General features: G+C 47.5%; 13 non-coding genes across 13 annotated transcripts; all 13 read right to left on the bottom strand.

Moving 5' to 3' along the window:
• Positions 1 to 1488: 1488 nt before the first annotated feature.
• On the bottom strand, positions 1489 to 1561 carry TRNAV-CAC (transfer RNA valine (anticodon CAC)). The gene has a single exon. It is a non-coding gene; the product is annotated as a tRNA-Val (tRNA).
• Positions 1562 to 3368: 1807 nt separating this feature from the next.
• On the bottom strand, positions 3369 to 3441 carry TRNAV-CAC (transfer RNA valine (anticodon CAC)). Its single transcript has one exon. It is a non-coding gene; the product is annotated as a tRNA-Val (tRNA).
• Positions 3442 to 3861: 420 nt separating this feature from the next.
• TRNAP-UGG (transfer RNA proline (anticodon UGG)) lies at positions 3862 to 3933 on the bottom strand. Its single transcript has one exon. It is a non-coding gene; the product is annotated as a tRNA-Pro (tRNA).
• A 1307-nt stretch (positions 3934 to 5240) lies between these two features.
• Positions 5241 to 5313, bottom strand: TRNAV-CAC (transfer RNA valine (anticodon CAC)). The gene has a single exon. It is a non-coding gene; the product is annotated as a tRNA-Val (tRNA).
• A 420-nt stretch (positions 5314 to 5733) lies between these two features.
• TRNAP-UGG (transfer RNA proline (anticodon UGG)) lies at positions 5734 to 5805 on the bottom strand. The gene has a single exon. It is a non-coding gene; the product is annotated as a tRNA-Pro (tRNA).
• A 1793-nt stretch (positions 5806 to 7598) lies between these two features.
• Positions 7599 to 7670, bottom strand: TRNAP-UGG (transfer RNA proline (anticodon UGG)). The gene has a single exon. It is a non-coding gene; the product is annotated as a tRNA-Pro (tRNA).
• Positions 7671 to 9448: 1778 nt separating this feature from the next.
• On the bottom strand, positions 9449 to 9520 carry TRNAP-UGG (transfer RNA proline (anticodon UGG)). The gene has a single exon. It is a non-coding gene; the product is annotated as a tRNA-Pro (tRNA).
• Positions 9521 to 10843: 1323 nt separating this feature from the next.
• Positions 10844 to 10916, bottom strand: TRNAV-CAC (transfer RNA valine (anticodon CAC)). The gene has a single exon. It is a non-coding gene; the product is annotated as a tRNA-Val (tRNA).
• Positions 10917 to 11336: 420 nt separating this feature from the next.
• TRNAP-UGG (transfer RNA proline (anticodon UGG)) lies at positions 11337 to 11408 on the bottom strand. Its single transcript has one exon. It is a non-coding gene; the product is annotated as a tRNA-Pro (tRNA).
• A 1789-nt stretch (positions 11409 to 13197) lies between these two features.
• Positions 13198 to 13269, bottom strand: TRNAP-UGG (transfer RNA proline (anticodon UGG)). Its single transcript has one exon. It is a non-coding gene; the product is annotated as a tRNA-Pro (tRNA).
• Positions 13270 to 15058: 1789 nt separating this feature from the next.
• On the bottom strand, positions 15059 to 15130 carry TRNAP-UGG (transfer RNA proline (anticodon UGG)). Its single transcript has one exon. It is a non-coding gene; the product is annotated as a tRNA-Pro (tRNA).
• A 10162-nt stretch (positions 15131 to 25292) lies between these two features.
• TRNAV-CAC (transfer RNA valine (anticodon CAC)) lies at positions 25293 to 25365 on the bottom strand. The gene has a single exon. It is a non-coding gene; the product is annotated as a tRNA-Val (tRNA).
• Positions 25366 to 25785: 420 nt separating this feature from the next.
• TRNAP-UGG (transfer RNA proline (anticodon UGG)) lies at positions 25786 to 25857 on the bottom strand. Its single transcript has one exon. It is a non-coding gene; the product is annotated as a tRNA-Pro (tRNA).
• Between the last annotated feature and the right edge of the window lie 984 nt (positions 25858 to 26841).

Genomic DNA, 26841 nt, shown 5'->3' with positions numbered 1-26841 from the left:
TCATCGACTACTGCTTACCGAGAAAACCAGAGAGTCTGTCCAATGAAAATAACATTGAAAAAACAAAAAAAAGGAGCTCAAGTTAACCACCTTGATTGGGCTCGTCCGGGATTTGAACCCGGGACCTCTCGCACCCAAAGCGAGAATCATACTTCTAGACCAACGAGCCACGGTCCTTTGAGCATTTGACGGAATTGTCCTCAGCGTTTGCACCCCCCTTAGGATTCGAGGCCAAGAATGCCTATTCCTGAAGTTTGTTCCTGCCGCTGAAAGCCTTGTCGGTGTATGAGCCAAATGAATGCCCCAGTCGGCACGCTCTGACTGTCTTCACAGGTCTCCTCCTCATCCCGAAGGTTGGTGGCCCATTGACATCAGGGTGGAAGGTGCTTGCGATACACTGTTCCTTCCTTCCTTCCTTCCTTCCTTCCTTTATTCCTCTTATGCTGTTTATGTAATAAGAGGGGACGATACACAGAAGAGAGAAAGTGGCCCAACACACTAGACTAGCAGTCTTCTGATCAATCTGCAGCTGGCAAGGTGGGGGAGAGCCTTTATTTTGCACCTGCTGGGATCTGCATTGGCAGAAGCTCTGAGGGCTGGGCCTTTCCTTTTGCCTGTAAAAACAAAAAGCAGCCCTCCTCCCTCCAGCCCTGAGAGCATGGGCGTGACACTGGAAAAAGCAGCATCTCCCCTTTGGTTAAGATGACCATTGCACAGCTGCTCACTCAGAGCTCGATCGTGCTCGATCAGGCGAGATATATTTAGGTCACCAGCAAAGTCTGTTCTCTTTTCTTGCGTAGGGTGAGCATTCACAGAGCCCAGCTTCGTTGACAAGAGTGCAAAAGGTGTATACTAAAAGCTTTCTGCTTTACTTGAGCGCCATGGCCGTTATTATATTTTGGCTGCTCCAAGCAATCTCTGTCCAGCCGATGCAAATTTCCAGCTCAAATTTTCCCAGCACTCAAAAAGTCCCTCCTCCCGCCAGCTCTGCTTTCAGGAAGTTCAGCAGAAGCAGTCCAACTTCTGTTCCCACTTCAGAGGAAAAGCTTTCTCGGGCCAGAGAAAGCCAGGGAATCACTGTACCGGCAAGTGCATTTCTTACAACTGGTAATCCCTCAGAACACAGAAATGAAGAAGCTGTATATGAAAATGTATTATTTCTTTGGTACACTAACCTATGTAACTAATATGGACCATTTCAGAGGACGGAGCGGACCCAACTGTGATCCCAGAGACCCAAATACCCAGCAGTAGGGAAAATAAATCCTCTCTGTGCTCTGCAACATTACATACACAAAATGCAAGCGCGTGCATTTTTTTATTGGCCCCATATACAGAATACATGTGAGGATGCTTGCCTTCCCAGTGTATTTCTCAAGCTCTTGAGAGCATATGCTATTTCCATGGGAACGCAAATAAGTTCATACTTTACATTTGTGTGTGACAAAAGGGGAAAAAAACTATTTTGTGTAAAATGCCAGCAGAGAGTGTTTCTGCCCGGTCTCGAACCGGGGACCTTTCACGTGTGAGGCGAACGTGATAACCACTACACTACAGAAACAGCTGCTTGCTCACCTTTGTAGGGACTGGGAGAACAGGTGCAAAGGGCAGTGCAAGTGGACCTGCTTAAAGACTAATCAAATGCCTTGCGCCTGAAGCTCACACAATCCAGCCTAAAACATACGTCCTATCAAGCATGCGCACATATACAAGTATGCCAGCTGAGGGCCTATGCAGCGTACAGAGGGAAGGACATATTTCCACTTTGAGATCGGACGGCCAAAACTCACAAGCAAATCAAGGAATGTTACTGAGAGCTAACAGAGAACACAAAGTGCTTGTCGCAAGGACATGGCACGCAAAGAGGTTCAGGAAGTGAATTGTTCATCGACTACTGCTTACCGAGAAAACCAGAGAGTCTGTCCAATGAAAATAACATTGAAAAAACAAAAAAAAGGAGCTCAAGTTAACCACCTTGATTGGGCTCGTCCGGGATTTGGACCCGGGACCTCTCGCACCCAAAGCGAGAATCATACCCCTAGACCAACGAGCCACGGTCCTTTGAGCATTTGACGGAATTGTCCTCAGCGTTTGCACCCCCCTTAGGATTCGAGGCCAAGAATGCCTATTCCTGAAGTTTGTTCCTGCCGCTGAAAGCCTTGTCAGTGTATGAGCCAAATGAATGCCCCAGTCGGCACGCTCTGACTGTCTTCACAGGTCTCCTCCTCATCCCGAAGGTTGGTGGCCCATTGACATCAGGGTGGAAGGTGCTTGCGATACACTGTTCCTTCCTTCCTTCCTTCCTTCCTTTATTCCTCTTATGCTGTTTATGTAATAAGAGGGGACGATACACAGAAGAGAGAAAGTGGCCCAACACACTAGACTAGCAGTCTTCTGATCAATCTGCAGCTGGCAAGGTGGGGGAGAGCCTTTATTTTGCACCTGCTGGGATCTGCATTGGCAGAAGCTCTGAGGGCTGGGCCTTTCCTTTTGCCTGTAAAAACAAAAAGCAGCCCTCCTCCCTCCAGCCCTGAGAGCATGGGCGTGACACTGGAAAAAGCAGCATCTCCCCTTTGGTAAAGATGACCATTGCACAGCTGCTCACTCAGAGCTCGATCGTGCTCGATCAGGCGAGATATATTTAGGTCACCAGCAAAGTCTGTTCTCTTTTCTTGCGTAGGGTGAGCATTCACAGAGCCCAGCTTCGTTGACAAGAGTGCAAAAGGTGTATACTAAAAGCTTTCTGCTTTACTTGAGCGCCATGGCCGTTATTATATTTTGGCTGCTCCAAGCAATCTCTGTCCAGCCGATGCAAATTTCCAGCTCAAATTTTCCCAGCACTCAAAAAGTCCCTCCTCCCGCCAGCTCTGCTTTCAGGAAGTTCAGCAGAAGCAGTCCAACTTCTGTTCCCACTTCAGAGGAAAAGCTTTCTCGGGCCAGAGAAAGCCAGGGAATCACTGTACCGGCAAGTGCATTTCTTACAACTGGTAATCCCTCAGAACACAGAAATGAAGAAGCTGTATATGAAAATGTATTATTTCTTTGGTACACTAACCTATGTAACTAATATGGACCATTTCAGAGGACGGAGCGGACCCAACTGTGATCCCAGAGACCCAAATACCCAGCAGTAGGGAAAATAAATCCTCTCTGTGCTCTGCAACATTACATACACAAAATGCAAGCGCGTGCATTTTTTTATTGGCCCCATATACAGAATACATGTGAGGATGCTTGCCTTCCCAGTGTATTTCTCAAGCTCTTGAGAGCATATGCTATTTCCATGGGAACGCAAATAAGTTCATACTTTACATTTGTGTGTGACAAAAGGGGAAAAAAACTATTTTGTGTAAAATGCCAGCAGAGAGTGTTTCTGCCCGGTCTCGAACCGGGGACCTTTCGCGTGTGAGGCGAACGTGATAACCACTACACTACAGAAACAGCTGCTTGCTCACCTTTGTAGGGACTGGGAGAACAGGTGCAAAGGGCAGTGCAAGTGGACCTGCTTAAAGACTAATCAAATGCCTTGCGCCTGAAGCTCACACAATCCAGCCTAAAACATACGTCCTATCAAGCATGCGCACATATACAAGTATGCCAGCTGAGGGCCTATGCAGCGTACAGAGGGAAGGACATATTTCCACTTTGAGATCGGACGGCCAAAACTCACAAGCAAATCAAGGAATGTTACTGAGAGCTAACAGAGAACACAAAGTGCTTGTCGCAAGGACATGGCACGCAAAGAGGTTCAGGAAGTGAATTGTTCATCGACTACTGCTTACCGAGAAAACCAGAGAGTCTGTCCAATGAAAATAACATTGAAAAAACAAAAAAAAGGAGCTCAAGTTAACCACCTTGATTGGGCTCGTCCGGGATTTGAACCCGGGACCTCTCACACCCAAAGCGAGAATCATACCCCTAGACCAACGAGCCACGGTCCTTTGAGCATTTGACGGAATTGTCCTCAGCGTTTGCACCCCCCTTAGGATTCGAGGCCAAGAATGCCTATTCCTGAAGTTTGTTCCTGCCGCTGAAAGCCTTGTCGGTGTATGAGCCAAATGAATGCCCCAGTCGGCACGCTCTGACTGTCTTCACAGGTCTCCTCCTCATCCCGAAGGTTGGTGGCCCATTGACATCAGGGTGGAAGGTGCTTGCGATACACTGTTCCTTCCTTCCTTCCTTTATTCCTCTTATGCTGTTTATGTAATAAGAGGGGACGATACACAGAAGAGAGAAAGTGGCCCAACACACTAGACTAGCAGTCTTCTGATCAATCTGCAGCTGGCAAGGTGGGGGAGAGCCTTTATTTTGCACCTGCTGGGATCTGCATTGGCAGAAGCTCTGAGGGCTGGGCCTTTCCTTTTGCCTGTAAAAACAAAAAGCAGCCCTCCTCCCTCCAGCCCTGAGAGCATGGGCGTGACACTGGAAAAAGCAGCATCTCCCCTTTGGTAAAGATGACCATTGCACAGCTGCTCACTCAGAGCTCGATCGTGCTCGATCAGGCGAGATATATTTAGGTCACCAGCAAAGTCTGTTCTCTTTTCTTGCGTAGGGTGAGCATTCACAGAGCCCAGCTTCGTTGACAAGAGTGCAAAAGGTGTATACTAAAAGCTTTCTGCTTTACTTGAGCGCCATGGCCGTTATTATATTTTGGCTGCTCCAAGCAATCTCTGTCCAGCCGATGCAAATTTCCAGCTCAAATTTTCCCAGCACTCAAAAAGTCCCTCCTCCCGCCAGCTCTGCTTTCAGGAAGTTCAGCAGAAGCAGTCCAACTTCTGTTCCCACTTCAGAGGAAAAGCTTTCTCGGGCCAGAGAAAGCCAGGGAATCACTGTACCGGCAAGTGCATTTCTTACAACTGGTAATCCCTCAGAACACAGAAATGAAGAAGCTGTATATGAAAATGTATTATTTCTTTGGTACACTAACCTATGTAACTAATATGGACCATTTCAGAGGACGGAGCGGACCCAACTGTGATCCCAGAGACCCAAATACCCAGCAGTAGGGAAAATAAATCCTCTCTGTGCTCTGCAACATTACATACACAAAATGCAAGCGCGTGCATTTTTTTATTGGCCCCATATACAGAATACATGTGAGGATGCTTGCCTTCCCAGTGTATTTCTCAAGCTCTTGAGAGCATATGCTATTTCCATGGGAACGCAAATAAGTTCATACTTTACATTTGTGTGTGACAAAAGGGGAAAAAAACTATTTTGTGTAAAATGCCAGCAGAGAGTGTTTCTGCCCGGTCTCGAACCGGGGACCTTTCGCGTGTGAGGCGAACGTGATAACCACTACACTACAGAAACAGCTGCTTGCTCACCTTTGTAGGGACTGGGAGAACAGGTTCAAAGGGCAGTGCAAGTGGACCTGCTTAAAGACTAATCAAATGCCTTGCGCCTGAAGCTCACACAATCCAGCCTAAAACATACGTCCTATCAAGCATGCGCACATATACAAGTATGCCAGCTGAGGGCCTATGCAGCGTACAGAGGGAAGGACATATTTCCACTTTGAGATCGGACGGCCAAAACTCACAAGCAAATCAAGGAATGTTACTGAGAGCTAACAGAGAACACAAAGTGCTTGTCGCAAGGACATGGCACGCAAAGAGGTTCAGGAAGTGAATTGTTCATCGACTACTGCTTACCGAGAAAACCAGAGAGTCTGTCCAATGAAAATAACATTGAAAAAACAAAAAAAAGGAGCTCAAGTTAACCACCTTGATTGGGCTCGTCCGGGATTTGAACCCGGGACCTCTCGCACCCAAAGCGAGAATCATACCCCTAGACCAACGAGCCACGGTCCTTTGAGCATTTGACGGAATTGTCCTCAGCGTTTGCACCCCCCTTAGGATTCGAGGCCAAGAATGCCTATTCCTGAAGTTTGTTCCTGCCGCTGAAAGCCTTGTCGGTGTATGAGCCAAATGAATGCCCCAGGCGGCACGCTCTGACTGTCTTCACAGGTCTCCTCCTCATCCCGAAGGTTGGTGGCCCATTGACATCAGGGTGGAAGGTGCTTGCGATACACTGTTCCTTCCTTCCTTCCTTCCTTCCTTTATTCCTCTTATGCTGTTTATGTAATAAGAGGGGACGATACACAGAAGAGAGAAAGTGGCCCAACACACTAGACTAGCAGTCTTCTGATCAATCTGCAGCTGGCAAGGTGGGGGAGAGCCTTTATTTTGCACCTGCTGGGATCTGCATTGGCAGAAGCTCTGAGGGCTGGGCCTTTCCTTTTGCCTGTAAAAACAAAAAGCAGCCCTCCTCCCTCCAGCCCTGAGAGCATGGGCGTGACACTGGAAAAAGCAGCATCTCCCCTTTGGTAAAGATGACCATTGCACAGCTGCTCACTCAGAGCTCGATCGTGCTCGATCAGGCGAGATATATTTAGGTCACCAGCAAAGTCTGTTCTCTTTTCTTGCGTAGGGTGAGCATTCACAGAGGCCAGCTTCGTTGACAAGAGTGCAAAAGGTGTATACTAAAAGCTTTCTGCTTTACTTGAGCGCCATGGCCGTTATTATATTTTGGCTGCTCCAAGCAATCTCTGTCCAGCCGATGCAAATTTCCAGCTCAAATTTTCCCAGCACTCAAAAAGTCCCTCCTCCCGCCAGCTCTGCTTTCAGGAAGTTCAGCAGAAGCAGTCCAACTTCTGTTCCCACTTCAGAGGAAAAGCTTTCTCGGGCCAGAGAAAGCCAGGGAATCACTGTACCGGCAAGTGCATTTCTTACAACTGGTAATCCCTCAGAACACAGAAATGAAGAAGCTGTATATGAAAATGTATTATTTCTTTGGTACACTAACCTATGTAACTAATATGGACCATTTCAGAGGACGGAGCGGACCCAACTGTGATCCCAGAGACCCAAATACCCAGCAGTAGGGAAAATAAATCCTCTCTGTGCTCTGCAACATTACATACACAAAATGCAAGCGCGTGCATTTTTTTATTGGCCCCATATACAGAATACATGTGAGGATGCTTGCCTTCCCAGTGTATTTCTCAAGCTCTTGAGAGCATATGCTATTTCCATGGGAACGCAAATAAGTTCATACTTTACATTTGTGTGTGACAAAAGGGGAAAAAAACTATTTTGTGTAAAATGCCAGCAGAGAGTGTTTCTGCCCGGTCTCGAACCGGGGACCTTTCGTGATAACCACTACACTACAGAAACAGCTGCTTGCTCACCTTTGTAGGGACTGGGAGAACAGGTGCAAAGGGCAGTGCAAGTGGACCTGCTTAAAGACTAATCAAATGCCTTGCGCCTGAAGCTCACACAATCCAGCCTAAAACATACGTCCTATCAAGCATGCGCACATATACAAGTATGCCAGCTGAGGGCCTATGCAGCGTACAGAGGGAAGGACATATTTCCACTTTGAGATCGGACGGCCAAAACTCACAAGCAAATCAAGGAATGTTACTGAGAGCTAACAGAGAACACAAAGTGCTTGTCGCAAGGACATGGCACGCAAAGAGGTTCAGGAAGTGAATTGTTCATCGACTACTGCTTACCGAGAAAACCAGAGAGTCTGTCCAATGAAAATAACATTGAAAAAACAAAAAAAAGGAGCTCAAGTTAACCACCTTGATTGGGCTCGTCCGGGATTTGAACCCGGGACCTCTCGCACCCAAAGCGAGCATCATACCCCTAGACCAACGAGCCACGGTCCTTTGAGCATTTGACGGAATTGTCCTCAGCGTTTGCACCCCCCTTAGGATTCGAGGCCAAGAATGCCTATTCCTGAAGTTTGTTCCTGCCGCTGAAAGCCTTGTCGGTGTATGAGCCAAATGAATGCCCCAGTCGGCACGCTCTGACTGTCTTCACAGGTCTCCTCCTCATCCCGAAGGTTGGTGGCCCATTGACATCAGGGTGGAAGGTGCTTGCGATACACTGTTCCTTCCTTCCTTCCTTTATTCCTCTTATGCTGTTTATGTAATAAGAGGGGACGATACACAGAAGAGAGAAAGTGGCCCAACACACTAGACTAGCAGTCTTCTGATCAATCTGCAGCTGGCAAGGTGGGGGAGAGCCTTTATTTTGCACCTGCTGGGATCTGCATTGGCAGAAGCTCTGAGGGCTGGGCCTTTCCTTTTGCCTGTAAAAACAAAAAGCAGCCCTCCTCCCTCCAGCCCTGAGAGCATGGGCGTGACACTGGAAAAAGCAGCATCTCCCCTTTGGTAAAGATGACCATTGCACAGCTGCTCACTCAGAGCTCGATCGTGCTCGATCAGGCGAGATATATTTAGGTCACCAGCAAAGTCTGTTCTCTTTTCTTGCGTAGGGTGAGCATTCACAGAGCCCAGCTTCGTTGACAAGAGTGCAAAAGGTGTATACTAAAAGCTTTCTGCTTTACTTGAGCGCCATGGCCGTTATTATATTTTGGCTGCTCCAAGCAATCTCTGTCCAGCCGATGCAAATTTCCAGCTCAAATTTTCCCAGCACTCAAAAAGTCCCTCCTCCCGCCAGCTCTGCTTTCAGGAAGTTCAGCAGAAGCAGTCCAACTTCTGTTCCCACTTCAGAGGAAAAGCTTTCTCGGGCCAGAGAAAGCCAGGGAATCACTGTACCGGCAAGTGCATTTCTTACAACTGGTAATCCCTCAGAACACAGAAATGAAGAAGCTGTATATGAAAATGTATTATTTCTTTGGTACACTAACCTATGTAACTAATATGGACCATTTCAGAGGACGGAGCGGACCCAACTGTGATCCCAGAGACCCAAATACCCAGCAGTAGGGAAAATAAATCCTCTCTGTGCTCTGCAACATTACATACACAAAATGCAAGCGCGTGCATTTTTTTATTGGCCCCATATACAGAATACATGTGAGGATGCTTGCCTTCCCAGTGTATTTCTCAAGCTCTTGAGAGCATATGCTATTTCCATGGGAACGCAAATAAGTTCATACTTTACATTTGTGTGTGACAAAAGGGGAAAAAAACTATTTTGTGTAAAATGCCAGCAGAGAGTGTTTCTGCCCGGTCTGAGGCGAACGTGATAACCACTACACTACAGAAACAGCTGCTTGCTCACCTTTGTAGGGACTGGGAGAACAGGTTCAAAGGGCAGTGCAAGTGGACCTGCTTAAAGACTAATCAAATGCCTTGCGCCTGAAGCTCACACAATCCAGCCTAAAACATACGTCCTATCAAGCATGCGCACATATACAAGTATGCCAGCTGAGGGCCTATGCAGCGTACAGAGGGAAGGACATATTTCCACTTTGAGATCGGACGGCCAAAACTCACAAGCAAATCAAGGAATGTTACTGAGAGCTAACAGAGAACACAAAGTGCTTGTCGCAAGGACATGGCACGCAAAGAGGTTCAGGAAGTGAATTGTTCATCGACTACTGCTTACCGAGAAAACCAGAGAGTCTGTCCAATGAAAATAACATTGAAAAAACAAAAAAAAAGGAGCTCAAGTTAACCACCTTGATTGGGCTCGTCCGGGATTTGAACCCGGGACCTCTCGCACCCAAAGCGAGAATCATACCCCTAGACCAACGAGCCACGGTCCTTTGAGCATTTGACGGAATTGTCCTCAGCGTTTGCACCCCCCTTAGGATTCGAGGCCAAGAATGCCTATTCCTGAAGTTTGTTCCTGCCGCTGAAAGCCTTGTCGGTGTATGAGCCAAATGAATGCCCCAGTCGGCACGCTCTGACTGTCTTCACAGGTCTCCTCCTCATCCCGAAGGTTGGTGGCCCATTGACATCAGGGTGGAAGGTGCTTGCGATACACTGTTCCTTCCTTCCTTCCTTCCTTCCTTCCTTTATTCCTCTTATGCTGTTTATGTAATAAGAGGGGACGATACACAGAAGAGAGAAAGTGGCCCAACACACTAGACTAGCAGTCTTCTGATCAATCTGCAGCTGGCAAGGTGGGGGAGAGCCTTTATTTTGCACCTGCTGGGATCTGCATTGGCAGAAGCTCTGAGGGCTGGGCCTTTCCTTTTGCCTGTAAAAACAAAAAGCAGCCCTCCTCCCTCCAGCCCTGAGAGCATGGGCGTGACACTGGAAAAAGCAGCATCTCCCCTTTGGTAAAGATGACCATTGCACAGCTGCTCACTCAGAGCTCGATCGTGCTCGATCGATCAGGCGAGATATATTTAGGTCACCAGCAAAGTCTGTTCTCTTTTCTTGCGTAGGGTGAGCATTCACAGAGCCCAGCTTCGTTGACAAGAGTGCAAAAGGTGTATACTAAAAGCTTTCTGCTTTACTTGAGCGCCATGGCCGTTATTATATTTTGGCTGCTCCAAGCAATCTCTGTCCAGCCGATGCAAATTTCCAGCTCAAATTTTCCCAGCACTCAAAAAGTCCCTCCTCCCGCCAGCTCTGCTTTCAGGAAGTTCAGCAGAAGCAGTCCAACTTCTGTTCCCACTTCAGAGGAAAAGCTTTCTCGGGCCAGAGAAAGCCAGGGAATCACTGTACCGGCAAGTGCATTTCTTACAACTGGTAATCCCTCAGAACACAGAAATGAAGAAGCTGTATATGAAAATGTATTATTTCTTTGGTACACTAACCTATGTAACTAATATGGACCATTTCAGAGGACGGAGCGGACCCAACTGTGATCCCAGAGACCCAAATACCCAGCAGTAGGGAAAATAAATCCTCTCTGTGCTCTGCAACATTACATACACAAAATGCAAGCGCGTGCATTTTTTTATTGGCCCCATATACAGAATACATGTGAGGATGCTTGCCTTCCCAGTGTATTTCTCAAGCTCTTGAGAGCATATGCTATTTCCATGGGAACGCAAATAAGTTCATACTTTACATTTGTGTGTGACAAAAGGGGAAAAAAACTATTTTGTGTAAAATGCCAGCAGAGAGTGTTTCTGCCCGGTCTCGAACCGGGGACCTTTCGCGTGTGAGGCGAACGTGATAACCACTACACTACAGAAACAGCTGCTTGCTCACCTTTGTAGGGACTGGGAGAACAGGTGCAAAGGGCAGTGCAAGTGGACCTGCTTAAAGACTAATCAAATGCCTTGCGCCTGAAGCTCACACAATCCAGCCTAAAACATACGTCCTATCAAGCATGCGCACATATACAAGTATGCCAGCTGAGGGCCTATGCAGCGTACAGAGGGAAGGACATATTTCCACTTTGAGATCGGACGGCCAAAACTCACAAGCAAATCAAGGAATGTTACTGAGAGCTAACAGAGAACACAAAGTGCTTGTCGCAAGGACATGGCACGCAAAGAGGTTCAGGAAGTGAATTGTTCATCGACTACTGCTTACCGAGAAAACCAGAGAGTCTGTCCAATGAAAATAACATTGAAAAAACAAAAAAAAGGAGCTCAAGTTAACCACCTTGATTGGGCTCGTCCGGGATTTGAACCCGGGACCTCTCGCACCCAAAGCGAGAATCATACCCCTAGACCAACGAGCCACGGTCCTTTGAGCATTTGACGGAATTGTCCTCAGCGTTTGCACCCCCCTTAGGATTCGAGGCCAAAAATGCCTATTCCTGAAGTTTGTTCCTGCCGCTGAAAGCCTTGTCGGTGTATGAGCCAAATGAATGCCCCAGTCGGCACGCTCTGACTGTCTTCACAGGTCTCCTCCTCATCCCGAAGGTTGGTGGCCCATTGACATCAGGGTGGAAGGTGCTTGCGATACACTGTTCCTTCCTTCCTTCCTTCCTTCCTTTATTCCTCTTATGCTGTTTATGTAATAAGAGGGGACGATACACAGAAGAGAGAAAGTGGCCCAACACACTAGACTAGCAGTCTTCTGATCAATCTGCAGCTGGCAAGGTGGGGGAGAGCCTTTATTTTGCACCTGCTGGGATCTGCATTGGCAGAAGCTCTGAGGGCTGGGCCTTTCCTTTTGCCTGTAAAAACAAAAAGCAGCCCTCCTCCCTCCAGCCCTGAGAGCATGGGCGTGACACTGGAAAAAGCAGCATCTCCCCTTTGGTAAAGATGACCATTGCACAGCTGCTCACTCAGAGCTCGATCGTGCTCGATCAGGCGAGATATATTTAGGTCACCAGCAAAGTCTGTTCTCTTTTCTTGCGTAGGGTGAGCATTCACAGAGCCCAGCTTCGTTGACAAGAGTGCAAAAGGTGTATACTAAAAGCTTTCTGCTTTACTTGAGCGCCATGGCCGTTATTATATTTTGGCTGCTCCAAGCAATCTCTGTCCAGCCGATGCAAATTTCCAGCTCAAATTTTCCCAGCACTCAAAAAGTCCCTCCTCCCGCCAGCTCTGCTTTCAGGAAGTTCAGCAGAAGCAGTCCAACTTCTGTTCCCACTTCAGAGGAAAAGCTTTCTCGGGCCAGAGAAAGCCAGGGAATCACTGTACCGGCAAGTGCATTTCTTACAACTGGTAATCCCTCAGAACACAGAAATGAAGAAGCTGTATATGAAAATGTATTATTTCTTTGGTACACTAACCTATGTAACTAATATGGACCATTTCAGAGGACGGAGCGGACCCAACTGTGATCCCAGAGACCCAAATACCCAGCAGTAGGGAAAATAAATCCTCTCTGTGCTCTGCAACATTACATACACAAAATGCAAGCGCGTGCATTTTTTTATTGGCCCCATATACAGAATACATGTGAGGATGCTTGCCTTCCCAGTGTATTTCTCAAGCTCTTGAGAGCATATGTTATTTCCATGGGAACGCAAATAAGTTCATACTTTACATTTGTGTGTGACAAAAGGGGAAAAAAACTATTTTGTGTAAAATGCCAGCAGAGAGTGTTTCTGCCCGGTCTCGAACCGGGGACCTTTATAACCACTACACTACAGAAACAGCTGCTTGCTCACCTTTGTAGGGACTGGGAGAACAGGTGCAAAGGGCAGTGCAAGTGGACCTGCTTAAAGACTAATCAAATGCCTTGCGCCTGAAGCTCACACAATCCAGCCTAAAACATACGTCCTATCAAGCATGCGCACATATACAAGTATGCCAGCTGAGGGCCTATGCAGCGTACAGAGGGAAGGACATATTTCCACTTTGAGATCGGACGGCCAAAACTCACAAGCAAATCAAGGAATGTTACTGAGAGCTAACAGAGAACACAAAGTGCTTGTCGCAAGGACATGGCACGCAAAGAGGTTCAGGAAGTGAATTGTTCATCGACTACTGCTTACCGAGAAAACCAGAGAGTCTGTCCAATGAAAATAACATTGAAAAAACAAAAAAAAGGAGCTCAAGTTAACCACCTTGATTGGGCTCGTCCGGGATTTGAACCCGGGACCTCTCGCACCCAAAGCGAGAATCATACCCCTAGACCAACGAGCCACGGTCCTTTGAGCATTTGACGGAATTGTCCTCAGCGTTTGCACCCCCCTTAGGATTCGAGGCCAAGAATGCCTATTCCTGAAGTTTGTTCCTGCCGCTGAAAGCCTTGTCGGTGTATGAGCCAAATGAATGCCCCAGTCGGCACGCTCTGACTGTCTTCACAGGTCTCCTCCTCATCCCGAAGGTTGGTGGCCCATTGACATCAGGGTGGAAGGTACTTGCGATACACTGTTCCTTCCTTCCTTCCTTCCTTCCTTTATTCCTCTTATGCTGTTTATGTAATAAGAGGGGACGATACACAGAAGAGAGAAAGTGGCCCAACACACTAGACTAGCAGTCTTCTGATCAATCTGCAGCTGGCAAGGTGGGGGAGAGCCTTTATTTTGCACCTGCTGGGATCTGCATTGGCAGAAGCTCTGAGGGCTGGGCCTTTCCTTTTGCCTGTAAAAACAAAAAGCAGCCCTCCTCCCTCCAGCCCTGAGAGCATGGGCGTGACACTGGAAAAAGCAGCATCTCCCCTTTGGTAAAGATGACCATTGCACAGCTGCTCACTCAGAGCTCGATCGTGCTCGATCAGGCGAGATATATTTAGGTCACCAGCAAAGTCTGTTCTCTTTTCTTGCGTAGGGTGAGCATTCACAGAGCCCAGCTTCGTTGACAAGAGTGCAAAAGGTGTATACTAAAAGCTTTCTGCTTTACTTGAGCGCCATGGCCGTTATTATATTTTGGCTGCTCCAAGCAATCTCTGTCCAGCCGATGCAAATTTCCAGCTCAAATTTTCCCAGCACTCAAAAAGTCCCTCCTCCCGCCAGCTCTGCTTTCAGGAAGTTCAGCAGAAGCAGTCCAACTTCTGTTCCCACTTCAGAGGAAAAGCTTTCTCGGGCCAGAGAAAGCCAGGGAATCACTGTACCGGCAAGTGCATTTCTTACAACTGGTAATCCCTCAGAACACAGAAATGAAGAAGCTGTATATGAAAATGTATTATTTCTTTGGTACACTAACCTATGTAACTAATATGGACCATTTCAGAGGACGGAGCGGACCCAACTGTGATCCCAGAGACCCAAATACCCAGCAGTAGGGAAAATAAATCCTCTCTGTGCTCTGCAACATTACATACACAAAATGCAAGCGCGTGCATTTTTTTATTGGCCCCATATACAGAATACATGTGAGGATGCTTGCCTTCCCAGTGTATTTCTCAAGCTCTTGAGAGCATATGTTATTTCCATGGGAACGCAAATAAGTTCATACTTTACATTTGTGTGTGACAAAAGGGGAAAAAAACTATTTTGTGTAAAATGCCAGCAGAGAGTGTTTCTGCCCGGTCTCGAACCGGGGACCTTTATAACCACTACACTACAGAAACAGCTGCTTGCTCACCTTTGTAGGGACTGGGAGAACAGGTGCAAAGGGCAGTGCAAGTGGACCTGCTTAAAGACTAATCAAATGCCTTGCGCCTGAAGCTCACACAATCCAGCCTAAAACATACGTCCTATCAAGCATGCGCACATATACAAGTATGCCAGCTGAGGGCCTATGCAGCGTACAGAGGGAAGGACATATTTCCACTTTGAGATCGGACGGCCAAAACTCACAAGCAAATCAAGGAATGTTACTGAGAGCTAACAGAGAACACAAAGTGCTTGTCGCAAGGACATGGCACGCAAAGAGGTTCAGGAAGTGAATTGTTCATCGACTACTGCTTACCGAGAAAACCAGAGAGTCTGTCCAATGAAAATAACATTGAAAAAACAAAAAAAAGGAGCTCAAGTTAACCACCTTGATTGGGCTCGTCCGGGATTTGAACCCGGGACCTCTCGCACCCAAAGCGAGAATCATACCCCTAGACCAACGAGCCACGGTCCTTTGAGCATTTGACGGAATTGTCCTCAGCGTTTGCACCCCCCTTAGGATTCGAGGCCAAGAATGCCTATTCCTGAAGTTTGTTCCTGCCGCTGAAAGCCTTGTCGGTGTATGAGCCAAATGAATGCCCCAGTCGGCACGCTCTGACTGTCTTCACAGGTCTCCTCCTCATCCCGAAGGTTGGTGGCCCATTGACATCAGGGTGGAAGGTGCTTGCGATACACTGTTCCTTCCTTCCTTCCTTCCTTCCTTTATTCCTCTGTTAGGCAGAAACCTGTGCAGTTCCCTTGGGGAACACTGCAAAAGATTTAAGACTACAGGTAGAGCAGTAAACCCCTTTGGTAGCAGTCTGTACCACCCAGATTTACCTGGTAGCTGTGGCTGAGCAGTCAGACTTCTCTCAAGAAGAGTTAGGCAGTATGTAAAGTATACACAATATGTACCAAAACACAATAGCACAAGCAAACACTGACCAGAGCTTGGTTTCAAAAGTATATAGTTATTTATTTAAAATACACATAAGTTAAAAACACTCTAGCAAAAATATAGTAAAAGCACTTCAACACAGTTATACTGAAAGTAAATTCAATCCTTTCTCCTATCTAGACAACTCTAGGTTAACACCACTTAATTAAAACAGAGGTGAGTGCTTAACGTTAGATGACACTCTAGTAGTTTCCAAGAAAGGGAGAGAAAAAGCAGAAATAGGTTAGACACACCACTCTAAGGTCCAGAACACTTGCAATAGGCTTAAAGAAGAATAAAGTCACAGGTGAGCAAAAGTCACTAGGCAGGGCCCACTCTTAGAGTAGCCGGAGCGAAAATGTGCCCAAGATCACACTGTTAGTTAGAGATTCAAAGTCTTGCAAAGAGTCAAAAAGAGTTTAGAGTGGCTCAGAAAGTTTAGCCAAAGTGTCCCAGGCACTCCCAGGTTCGAAAGCCGGGGACTAAATCTACCCCGTACAGTCGGTAGCAAGGGAAGCCAGGCGGAACACAGTACCTTAAGCGGAAAGGATCCTCCAGCGGGGGCAGTTGTTCCAGGCAGCGACAGCAAGGCTCGACGTCGGTCAGGGGAGAAGAATATCTCGCTGAAGAGCAGAAGAGAAAGGTCGTAGCACTGCCCGGGAAGAAACCAGCCGCGGAGTCCTCCGGTTAAAGGGTTGGTACCGACTTTCGCGGTATGGGGGTAAAGTGTGGTATTCCGGATGCCGGGGTGCTTGGCACAGGCAAGGCGGCCACGAGATACCTCAAAAGGACGGAAAGAAGGCGAAAACTGGTTGTCCCCACCAGTCAAGGGAAGGAGCCACTCCGTTAAGAGTTCTCCTCGGTCGTCGGGAAAAAGTGGTGAGACGGTTCAGCAGGGCTCCACCGGGTGGTGTCGTCGAAGCAGGTCGGCTCAGCTCTTCCCTCGTCGGATTCTTGGTCCTGTGGCGACTTCTGAAGTCCCAGTCCCCAAAGCCCTGCTTTTATGCAGCAAACCCCCATTCACCCAGCCTAGCTGTCACTCAAACATGCTAAGTGGTGAGCCGGGCGGCTCACCACTTGGGCCAATCAGGACGGAGTGCGACTTGAGTTACCAAGGTAACTCAGTCCAGGGTGCCTAAATCCCCCTCCACCCCTCCTAAGTACCCCAGACAGAGTGGCACCACTTGGGAGGGCTTCTGTGGAGAAGCCCGCCAAAAGTGGAACAAAGGGCTCCACTTTGGGTCAGAGTTACAGAGGCGAACACCAACGCCATTTTAGAATCAAGTTTTGGCAAAAAGTCCCAACCGGAGTTATAAAAATAAATATATAAACCGGCGGTATGTTTAAGGCTACCGTAAATAAATAATTAAATGTGTTAGCCTAAAACAATGGGAAATCCCATAGGGAAATATTCGCGGTCGAATATAAAAAGTAGTTTCCACTGCCACCAGCCAAAACTCGATCAGGGGGGACGGAGACGTGCCCCCTCGACTAACAGACCCTGGGGCAATCGAATTGCCCCAGCCAGTACGTCCACAATATGATGGTTTGTACTGGTTCTGTTCAGGATTCAAGACTAGCAAAGTCTTTGGTGACTTTACATGCCCTGGGAGACAGTAGTCAGTCCCAGGGTATGGAGTCTATGTTGGGGAGTCCCTAGGACACCCCTGGGTCACGGCACAGAGGGTGCTGTGTGACCCACATCACAAAAATACATGAGGCCCTATGGAGTAAAAGACCCCATAGCCCATTCAACACAAGGTTTAACCAAGAAAACACACTTCAACATGTCCAAGAGTGAGGGTAAAAGAGTCTCACTCTTGGCAGGAGAAAAAAATTAAACCCCAGAAATCCAGCAAAGCTGCTGGGGGACTCACTAGGTAGGGAAATTCAGCCTAACCAGAGAATTCTCCCTAACACTCGCCCCCCCCAGACTAAGGGACAGGAGGATTTAATCCACTCCTGGATGAACCTCATACCTCTAGTCGATGATATACATCCTAGAGAGTCCATCAGCATTTTGATGGTGACACCTTGACCTATGTTCAATGGAGAACTCAAAGGTTTTCTTTTGCAAGCTAACGGACCTACAGACCCTTTGAGGAACATCAGTCTTTTTGTTATAGGGGATCTGGTTGACCAGTCCCTCAGAAGTTGGTACAACTTCTGAACCTATGTTAGGCTTTTTGAAGGGGTCCTTATAAAGGATTCCCTTAGATCTAGAGGGGCCTCCAAGGTTCCTCACCACCTCTCTTGTGGGAGCAGGTTGGGTCTTAGGCCTCTTGGTTGGAGGGGTTGGGGTTAGGCAATGTACCTGCTTCCCCTTCCTCTTAGATCTACCTTTACCTATTTTAGGAGTTTCCCCCCTAATATTAGGATTGGAGTTGGGGTCTTCAGTAGAAGGTCCAACAGTCCGAAGGTTTTTGGCCTTAGACTTTTCTTTTCTGGTTTTCCACCAGCACTGAGAATTACCAGTTCTCTCAGGTCCAGATAGGGGCCTAGTTGGTCTATCCACCTCTTCCTCAGAAGCAGGGGGGGTCAGAGACTCGGAAACTAGGGGAACAAGGGTGGAGCTTGGTTGGGGCTCCCATGTTCCTAGCATACTATCCTGAAATGTGCCTGGGTTAGAGGTCAACTTACTAACACCAGGGCTTGTAGTGGGGTTCTCAGTAGAGGGTCCCACAGGCTTAGAAGGGTCCTTCAAGGTAGCCTGTCTAGCCAATTTGGTTAAGTTCTGCTTCTCCATACTGGGAGGCCTGGGGGTATGTGACACTACTCCTAGAGTTCTTAGGTCATTCCCCAACAGGACCTTCCCAGGTACCTCAGTCTGAACACTGACAGGGATCCTCACTGTCATGTTGTTACACTGAATGAGGGCTGGTAGAATAGGAACCATTTGGACAGGGCCTCCAGACATCTTAGTGGGACCTTTGGGTGCTTTGGCCACATCCTCAGGTTGAAAGAAGCTTTCATCCACTACTGTTCTGCTGGCCCCAGTGTCTCTCCTGGCAGGAGTATCCTGGCCATTGACAAGAACACTGTCCACATAATACACCTTAGAGTTAACAGGTAGGGAGTTATACACAACCCTATTCTGGGGACTAACCAGACCCATAGGCTCTAAGTTTACAGTGGCTTGAAGACCCAAGGGTTCTTCAGCAAAGAGTTCAAAGTGGGCACTAGCCATCTGTACTTCATCCTCAGGAGTGAAGGCTAAGGAGACTGTGCTGATCCCTGCAGGTTTACCCTTGCACTTGGGATCTCCTTTGATATGGTCAGTACCCTGACAGACATAGCATTGTCCAAATGCTCTCTGGAAGGGTGGCTTGTTCTGACCTCCTTCTGGCTTGTGGCCAGAAGGTACAGTAGTCTGACTCGGTTTCCCATGTGGCTTACCCTGGTTATTTTGTGGTTTGGGGCCCTCTTTGGGATAGGAATTATTAGAATTCTCTTTGGAGTCCTTTTTAGGCTGTTTCTCCCCATCCTTCTTCTGAGTTACCCCAGAATCCTTGTGAGTGGCCCTGTTGGCAACCCACAAGTCAGCAGCCTTAGCTAGCTTCCTAGGATCCAATTCCTGTGAATCAGCCAAGTGCTGTCTGAGCTCAGGAGAGCAGGCATCATAAATTGACTCCAACATAAAGAGATTTCTCATCCCCTCATAAGTGTTCACCTTGTAACCCTTAATCCATCCCTCTAAGTTTTTCAAACATTCACTCACCCAGGTAGCCCAAGGGGTACCATCATGCTTTTTGAGGCTCCTAAACCTCTTAAGATACTGGGAAGGGGTCTTCCCAAACCTAGCTATCAAAGCTAGTTTCACACATTCATAGTCCTTCCTATCCTCCTCCCCCATCTCCATTACCACATCAGTTGCAACAGGGGGAAGCCTAGAGAACAACCAGGTGAGTAAGTCATTTCCTGTGATGTTCTGGAGCCCATGATTATATTCAAACAGAGACAACCAATCCAACACATCCAACTTAGGCTCATACATACCAACCAATTCTTTAGGCATCCGGGGTCTTTTAGGACTGGAACTTCTAGAGGAGCCAGAGAGAGAAACATTCTCAACAGATAATTTCTTCATTTCTAAGTCATACTTGAGCTCCATTTCCCTTAGCCTTAGTTCTTTGTCAGTTTGAGCATTAAGTTTCTTATACTCCAATTCTAGCTTCATTTTCTCCAGTTCAAAGTACTGAGGACTAAATGTGGGACCTGGTAAAGGTCCAGTAGGCACAGCAGGTAGAGCAGGCAGAGGCCTAGGGGGGACAGTTACAACAGCCTCACCCTCCTCTTCTGACTCTTCCTCAGAAACATCAACATTTTGCTCCATGTTAACTTCAATACTGTCATCTACAGTTGCTGGAGTGGTAGGCTCTTCTGAACCATCACCCAGACTTTGGTTAGCTAACAATCTTTCAATCAGCTCCATTTTCTTGCCCTTAGTCAGGAGATCCTTATGTTTACAGAGCATTCTTAAACAATCAGCAGTTTTGGCTGCAAGGGACTCTTGACTATAGCTTTCTATAACTGACATGTTAGAGGTTTTACTTTTTCAGTGCTAAGCTTTGTGGTTAGTTGCACTAAGGTATCTAAAGCACAATAAAATGTATACTCAATACAAATCCCACCGCTGTACACCAGTGTTAGGCAGAAACCTGTGCAGTTCCCTTGGGGAACACTGCAAAAGATTTAAGACTACAGGTAGAGCAGTAAACCCCTTTGGTAGCAGTCTGTACCACCCAGATTTACCTGGTAGCTGTGGCTGAGCAGTCAGACTTCTCTCAAGAAGAGTTAGGCAGTATGTAAAGTATACACAATATGTACCAAAACACAATAGCACAAGCAAACACTGACCAGAGCTTGGTTTCAAAAGTATATAGTTATTTATTTAAAATACACATAAGTTAAAAACACTCTAGCAAAAATATAGTAAAAGCACTTCAACACAGTTATACTGAAAGTAAATTCAATCCTTTCTCCTATCTAGACAACTCTAGGTTAACACCACTTAATTAAAACAGAGGTGAGTGCTTAACGTTAGATGACACTCTAGTAGTTTCCAAGAAAGGGAGAGAAAAAGCAGAAATAGGTTAGACACACCACTCTAAGGTCCAGAACACTTGCAATAGGCTTAAAGAAGAATAAAGTCACAGGTGAGCAAAAGTCACTAGGCAGGGCCCACTCTTAGAGTAGCCGGAGCGAAAATGTGCCCAAGATCACACTGTTAGTTAGAGATTCAAAGTCTTGCAAAGAGTCAAAAAGAGTTTAGAGTGGCTCAGAAAGTTTAGCCAAAGTGTCCCAGGCACTCCCAGGTTCGAAAGCCGGGGACTAAATCTACCCCGTACAGTCGGTAGCAAGGGAAGCCAGGCGGAACACAGTACCTTAAGCGGAAAGGATCCTCCAGCGGGGGCAGTTGTTCCAGGCAGCGACAGCAAGGCTCGACGTCGGTCAGGGGAGAAGAATATCTCGCTGAAGAGCAGAAGAGAAAGGTCGTAGCACTGCCCGGGAAGAAACCAGCCGCGGAGTCCTCCGGTTAAAGGGTTGGTACCGACTTTCGCGGTATGGGGGTAAAGTGTGGTATTCCGGATGCCGGGGTGCTTGGCACAGGCAAGGCGGCCACGAGATACCTCAAAAGGACGGAAAGAAGGCGAAAACTGGTTGTCCCCACCAGTCAAGGGAAGGAGCCACTCCGTTAAGAGTTCTCCTCGGTCGTCGGGAAAAAGTGGTGAGACGGTTCAGCAGGGCTCCACCGGGTGGTGTCGTCGAAGCAGGTCGGCTCAGCTCTTCCCTCGTCGGATTCTTGGTCCTGTGGCGACTTCTGAAGTCCCAGTCCCCAAAGCCCTGCTTTTATGCAGCAAACCCCCATTCACCCAGCCTAGCTGTCACTCAAACATGCTAAGTGGTGAGCCGGGCGGCTCACCACTTGGGCCAATCAGGACGGAGTGCGACTTGAGTTACCAAGGTAACTCAGTCCAGGGTGCCTAAATCCCCCTCCACCCCTCCTAAGTACCCCAGACAGAGTGGCACCACTTGGGAGGGCTTCTGTGGAGAAGCCCGCCAAAAGTGGAACAAAGGGCTCCACTTTGGGTCAGAGTTACAGAGGCGAACACCAACGCCATTTTAGAATCAAGTTTTGGCAAAAAGTCCCAACCGGAGTTATAAAAATAAATATATAAACCGGCGGTATGTTTAAGGCTACCGTAAATAAATAATTAAATGTGTTAGCCTAAAACAATGGGAAATCCCATAGGGAAATATTCGCGGTCGAATATAAAAAGTAGTTTCCACTGCCACCAGCCAAAACTCGATCAGGGGGGACGGAGACGTGCCCCCTCGACTAACAGACCCTGGGGCAATCGAATTGCCCCAGCCAGTACGTCCACAATATGATGGTTTGTACTGGTTCTGTTCAGGATTCAAGACTAGCAAAGTCTTTGGTGACTTTACATGCCCTGGGAGACAGTAGTCAGTCCCAGGGTATGGAGTCTATGTTGGGGAGTCCCTAGGACACCCCTGGGTCACGGCACAGAGGGTGCTGTGTGACCCACATCACAAAAATACATGAGGCCCTATGGAGTAAAAGACCCCATAGCCCATTCAACACAAGGTTTAACCAAGAAAACACACTTCAACATGTCCAAGAGTGAGGGTAAAAGAGTCTCACTCTTGGCAGGAGAAAAAAATTAAACCCCAGAAATCCAGCAAAGCTGCTGGGGGACTCACTAGGTAGGGAAATTCAGCCTAACCAGAGAATTCTCCCTAACACCTCTTATGCTGTTTATGTAATAAGAGGGGACGATACACAGAAGAGAGAAAGTGGCCCAACACACTAGACTAGCAGTCTTCTGATCAATCTGCAGCTGGCAAGGTGGGGGAGAGCCTTTATTTTGCACCTGCTGGGATCTGCATTGGCAGAAGCTCTGAGGGCTGGGCCTTTCCTTTTGCCTGTAAAAACAAAAAGCAGCCCTCCTCCCTCCAGCCCTGAGAGCATAGGCGTGACACTGGAAAAAGCAGCATCTCCCCTTTGGTAAAGATGACCATTGCACAGCTGCTCACTCAGAGCTCGATCGTGCTCGATCAGGCGAGATATATTTAGGTCACCAGCAAAGTCTGTTCTCTTTTCTTGCGTAGGGTGAGCATTCACAGAGCCCAGCTTCGTTGACAAGAGTGCAAAAGGTGTATACTAAAAGCTTTCTGCTTTACTTGAGCGCCATGGCCGTTATTATATTTTGGCTGCTCCAAGCAATCTCTGTCCAGCCGATGCAAATTTCCAGCTCAAATTTTCCCAGCACTCAAAAAGTCCCTCCTCCCGCCAGCTCTGCTTTCAGGAAGTTCAGCAGAAGCAGTCCAACTTCTGTTCCCACTTCAGAGGAAAAGCTTTCTCGGGCCAGAGAAAGCCAGGGAATCACTGTACCGGCAAGTGCATTTCTTACAACTGGTAATCCCTCAGAACACAGAAATGAAGAAGCTGTATATGAAAATGTATTATTTCTTTGGTACACTAACCTATGTAACTAATATGGACCATTTCAGAGGACGGAGCGGACCCAACTGTGATCCCAGAGACCCAAATACCCAGCAGTAGGGAAAATAAATCCTCTCTGTGCTCTGCAACATTACATACACAAAATGCAAGCGCGTGCATTTTTTTATTGGCCCCATATACAGAATACATGTGAGGATGCTTGCCTTCCCAGTGTATTTCTCAAGCTCTTGAGAGCATATGCTATTTCCATGGGAACGCAAATAAGTTCATACTTTACATTTGTGTGTGACAAAAGGGGAAAAAAACTATTTTGTGTAAAATGCCAGCAGAGAGTGTTTCTGCCCGGTCTCGAACCGGGGACCTTTATAACCACTACACTACAGAAACAGCTGCTTGCTCACCTTTGTAGGGACTGGGAGAACAGGTGCAAAGGGCAGTGCAAGTGGACCTGCTTAAAGACTAATCAAATGCCTTGCGCCTGAAGCTCACACAATCCAGCCTAAAACATACGTCCTATCAAGCATGCGCACATATACAAGTATGCCAGCTGAGGGCCTATGCAGCGTACAGAGGGAAGGACATATTTCCACTTTGAGATCGGACGGCCAAAACTCACAAGCAAATCAAGGAATGTTACTGAGAGCTAACAGAGAACACAAAGTGCTTGTCGCAAGGACATGGCACGCAAAGAGGTTCAGGAAGTGAATTGTTCATCGACTACTGCTTACCGAGAAAACCAGAGAGTCTGTCCAATGAAAATAACATTGAAAAAACAAAAAAAAGGAGCTCAAGTTAACCACCTTGATTGGGCTCGTAACCACCTTGATTGGGCTCGTCCGGGATTTGAACCCTCGCACCCAAAGCGAGAATCATACCCCTAGACCAACGAGCCACGGTCCTTTGAGCATTTGACGGAATTGTCCTCAGCATTTGCACCCCCCTTAGGATTCGAGGCCAAGAATGCCTATTCCTGAAGTTTGTTCCTGCCGCTGAAAGCCTTGTCGGTGTATGAGCCAAATGAATGCCCCAGTCGGCACGCTCTGACTGTCTTCACAGGTCTCCTCCTCATCCCGAAGGTTGGTGGCCCATTGACATCAGGGTGGAAGGTGCTTGCGATACACTGTTCCTTCCTTCCTTCCTTCCTTTATTCCTCTTATGCTGTTTATGTAATAAGAGGGGACGATACACAGAAGAGAGAAAGTGGCCCAACACACTAGACTAGCAGTCTTCTGATCAATCTGCAGCTGGCAAGGTGGGGGAGAGCCTTTATTTTGCACCTGCTGGGATCTGCATTGGCAGAAGCTCTGAGGGCTGGGCCTTTCCTTTTGCCTGTAAAAACAAAAAGCAGCCCTCCTCCCTCCAGCCCTGAGAGCATGGGCGTGACACTGGAAAAAGCAGCATCTCCCCTTTGGTAAAGATGACCATTGCACAGCTGCTCACTCAGAGCTCGATCGTGCTCGATCAGGCGAGATATATTTAGGTCACCAGCAAAGTCTGTTCTCTTTTCTTGCGTAGGGTGAGCATTCACAGAGCCCAGCTTCGTTGACAAGAGTGCAAAAGGTGTATACTAAAAGCTTTCTGCTTTACTTGAGCGCCATGGCCGTTATTATATTTTGGCTGCTCCAAGCAATCTCTGTCCAGCCGATGCAAATTTCCAGCTCAAATTTTCCCAGCACTCAAAAAGTCCCTCCTCCCGCCAGCTCTGCTTTCAGGAAGTTCAGCAGAAGCAGTCCAACTTCTGTTCCCACTTCAGAGGAAAAGCTTTCTCGGGCCAGAGAAAGCCAGGAAATCACTGTACCGGCAAGTGCATTTCTTACAACTGGTAATCCCTCAGAACACAGAAATGAAGAAGCTGTATATGAAAATGTATTATTTCTTTGGTACACTAACCTATGTAACTAATATGGACCATTTCAGAGGACGGAGCGGACCCAACTGTGATCCCAGAGACCCAAATACCCAGCAGTAGGGAAAATAAATCCTCTCTGTGCTCTGCAACATTACATACACAAAATGCAAGCGCGTGCATTTTTTTATTGGCCCCATATACAGAATACATGTGAGGATGCTTGCCTTCCCAGTGTATTTCTCAAGCTCTTGAGAGCATATGCTATTTCCATGGGAACGCAAATAAGTTCATACTTTACATTTGTGTGTGACAAAAGGGGAAAAAAACTATTTTGTGTAAAATGCCAGCAGAGAGTGTTTCTGCCCGGTCTCGAACCGGGGACCTTTCGCGTGTGAGGCGAACGTGATAACCACTACACTACAGAAACAGCTGCTTGCTCACCTTTGTAGGGACTGGGAGAACAGGTGCAAAGGGCAGTGCAAGTGGACCTGCTTAAAGACTAATCAAATGCCTTGCGCCTGAAGCTCACACAATCCAGCCTAAAACATACGTCCTATCAAGCATGCGCACATATACAAGTATGCCAGCTGAGGGCCTATGCAGCGTACAGAGGGAAGGACATATTTCCACTTTGAGATCGGACGGCCAAAACTCACAAGCAAATCAAGGAATGTTACTGAGAGCTAACAGAGAACACAAAGTGCTTGTCGCAAGGACATGGCACGCAAAGAGGTTCAGGAAGTGAATTGTTCATCGACTACTGCTTACCGAGAAAACCAGAGAGTCTGTCCAATGAAAATAACATTGAAAAAACAAAAAAAAGGAGCTCAAGTTAACCACCTTGATTGGGCTCGTCCGGGATTTGAACCCGGGACCTCTCGCACCCAAAGCGAGAATCATACCCCTAGACCAACGAGCCACGGTTCTTTGAGCATTTGACGGAATTGTCCTCAGCGTTTGCACCCCCCTTAGGATTCGAGGCCAAGAATGCCTATTCCTGAAGTTTGTTCCTGCCGCTGAAAGCCTTGTCGGTGTATGAGCCAAATGAATGCCCCAGTCGGCACGCTCTGACTGTCTTCACAGGTCTCCTCCTCATCCCGAAGGTTGGTGGCCCATTGACATCAGGGTGGAAGGTGCTTGCGATACACTGTTCCTTCCTTCCTTCCTTCCTTCCTTTATTCCTCTTATGCTGTTTATGTAATAAGAGGGGACGATACACAGAAGAGAGAAAGTGGCCCAACACACTAGACTAGCAGTCTTCTGATCAATCTGCAGCTGGCAAGGTGGGGGAGAGCCTTTATTTTGCACCTGCTGGGATCTGCATTGGCAGAAGCTCTGAGGGCTGGGCCTTTCCTTTTGCCTGTAAAAACAAAAAGCAGCCCTCCTCCCTCCAGCCCTGAGAGCATGGGCGTGACACTGGAAAAAGCAGCATCTCCCCTTTGGTAAAGATGACCATTGCACAGCTGCTCACTCAGAGCTCGATCGTGCTCGATCAGGCGAGATATATTTAGGTCACCAGCAAAGTCTGTTCTCTTTTCTTGCGTAGGGTGAGCATTCACAGAGCCCAGCTTCGTTGACAAGAGTGCAAAAGGTGTATACTAAAAGCTTTCTGCTTTACTTGAGCGCCATGGCCGTTATTATATTTTGGCTGCTCCAAGCAATCTCTGTCCAGCCGATGCAAATTTCCAGCTCAAATTTTCCCAGCACTCAAAAAGTCCCTCCTCCCGCCAGCTCTGCTTTCAGGAAGTTCAGCAGAAGCAGTCCAACTTCTAATCCCACTTCAGAGGAAAAGCTTTCTCGGGCCAGAGAAAGCCAGGGAATCACTGTACCGGCAAGTGCATTTCTTACAACTGGTAATCCCTCAGAACACAGAAATGAAGAAGCTGTATATGAAAATGTATTA

This window comes from Ambystoma mexicanum, chromosome 2q, assembly GCF_040938575.1.
Source record: "Ambystoma mexicanum isolate Mex_15411 chromosome 2q, UKY_AmexF1_1, whole genome shotgun sequence".
Classification (NCBI taxonomy): domain Eukaryota; kingdom Metazoa; phylum Chordata; class Amphibia; order Caudata; family Ambystomatidae; genus Ambystoma; species Ambystoma mexicanum.
The sequence above is the reverse complement of the archived record's forward strand: the minus strand, read 5'-3'. Positions and strand labels throughout refer to the sequence as shown.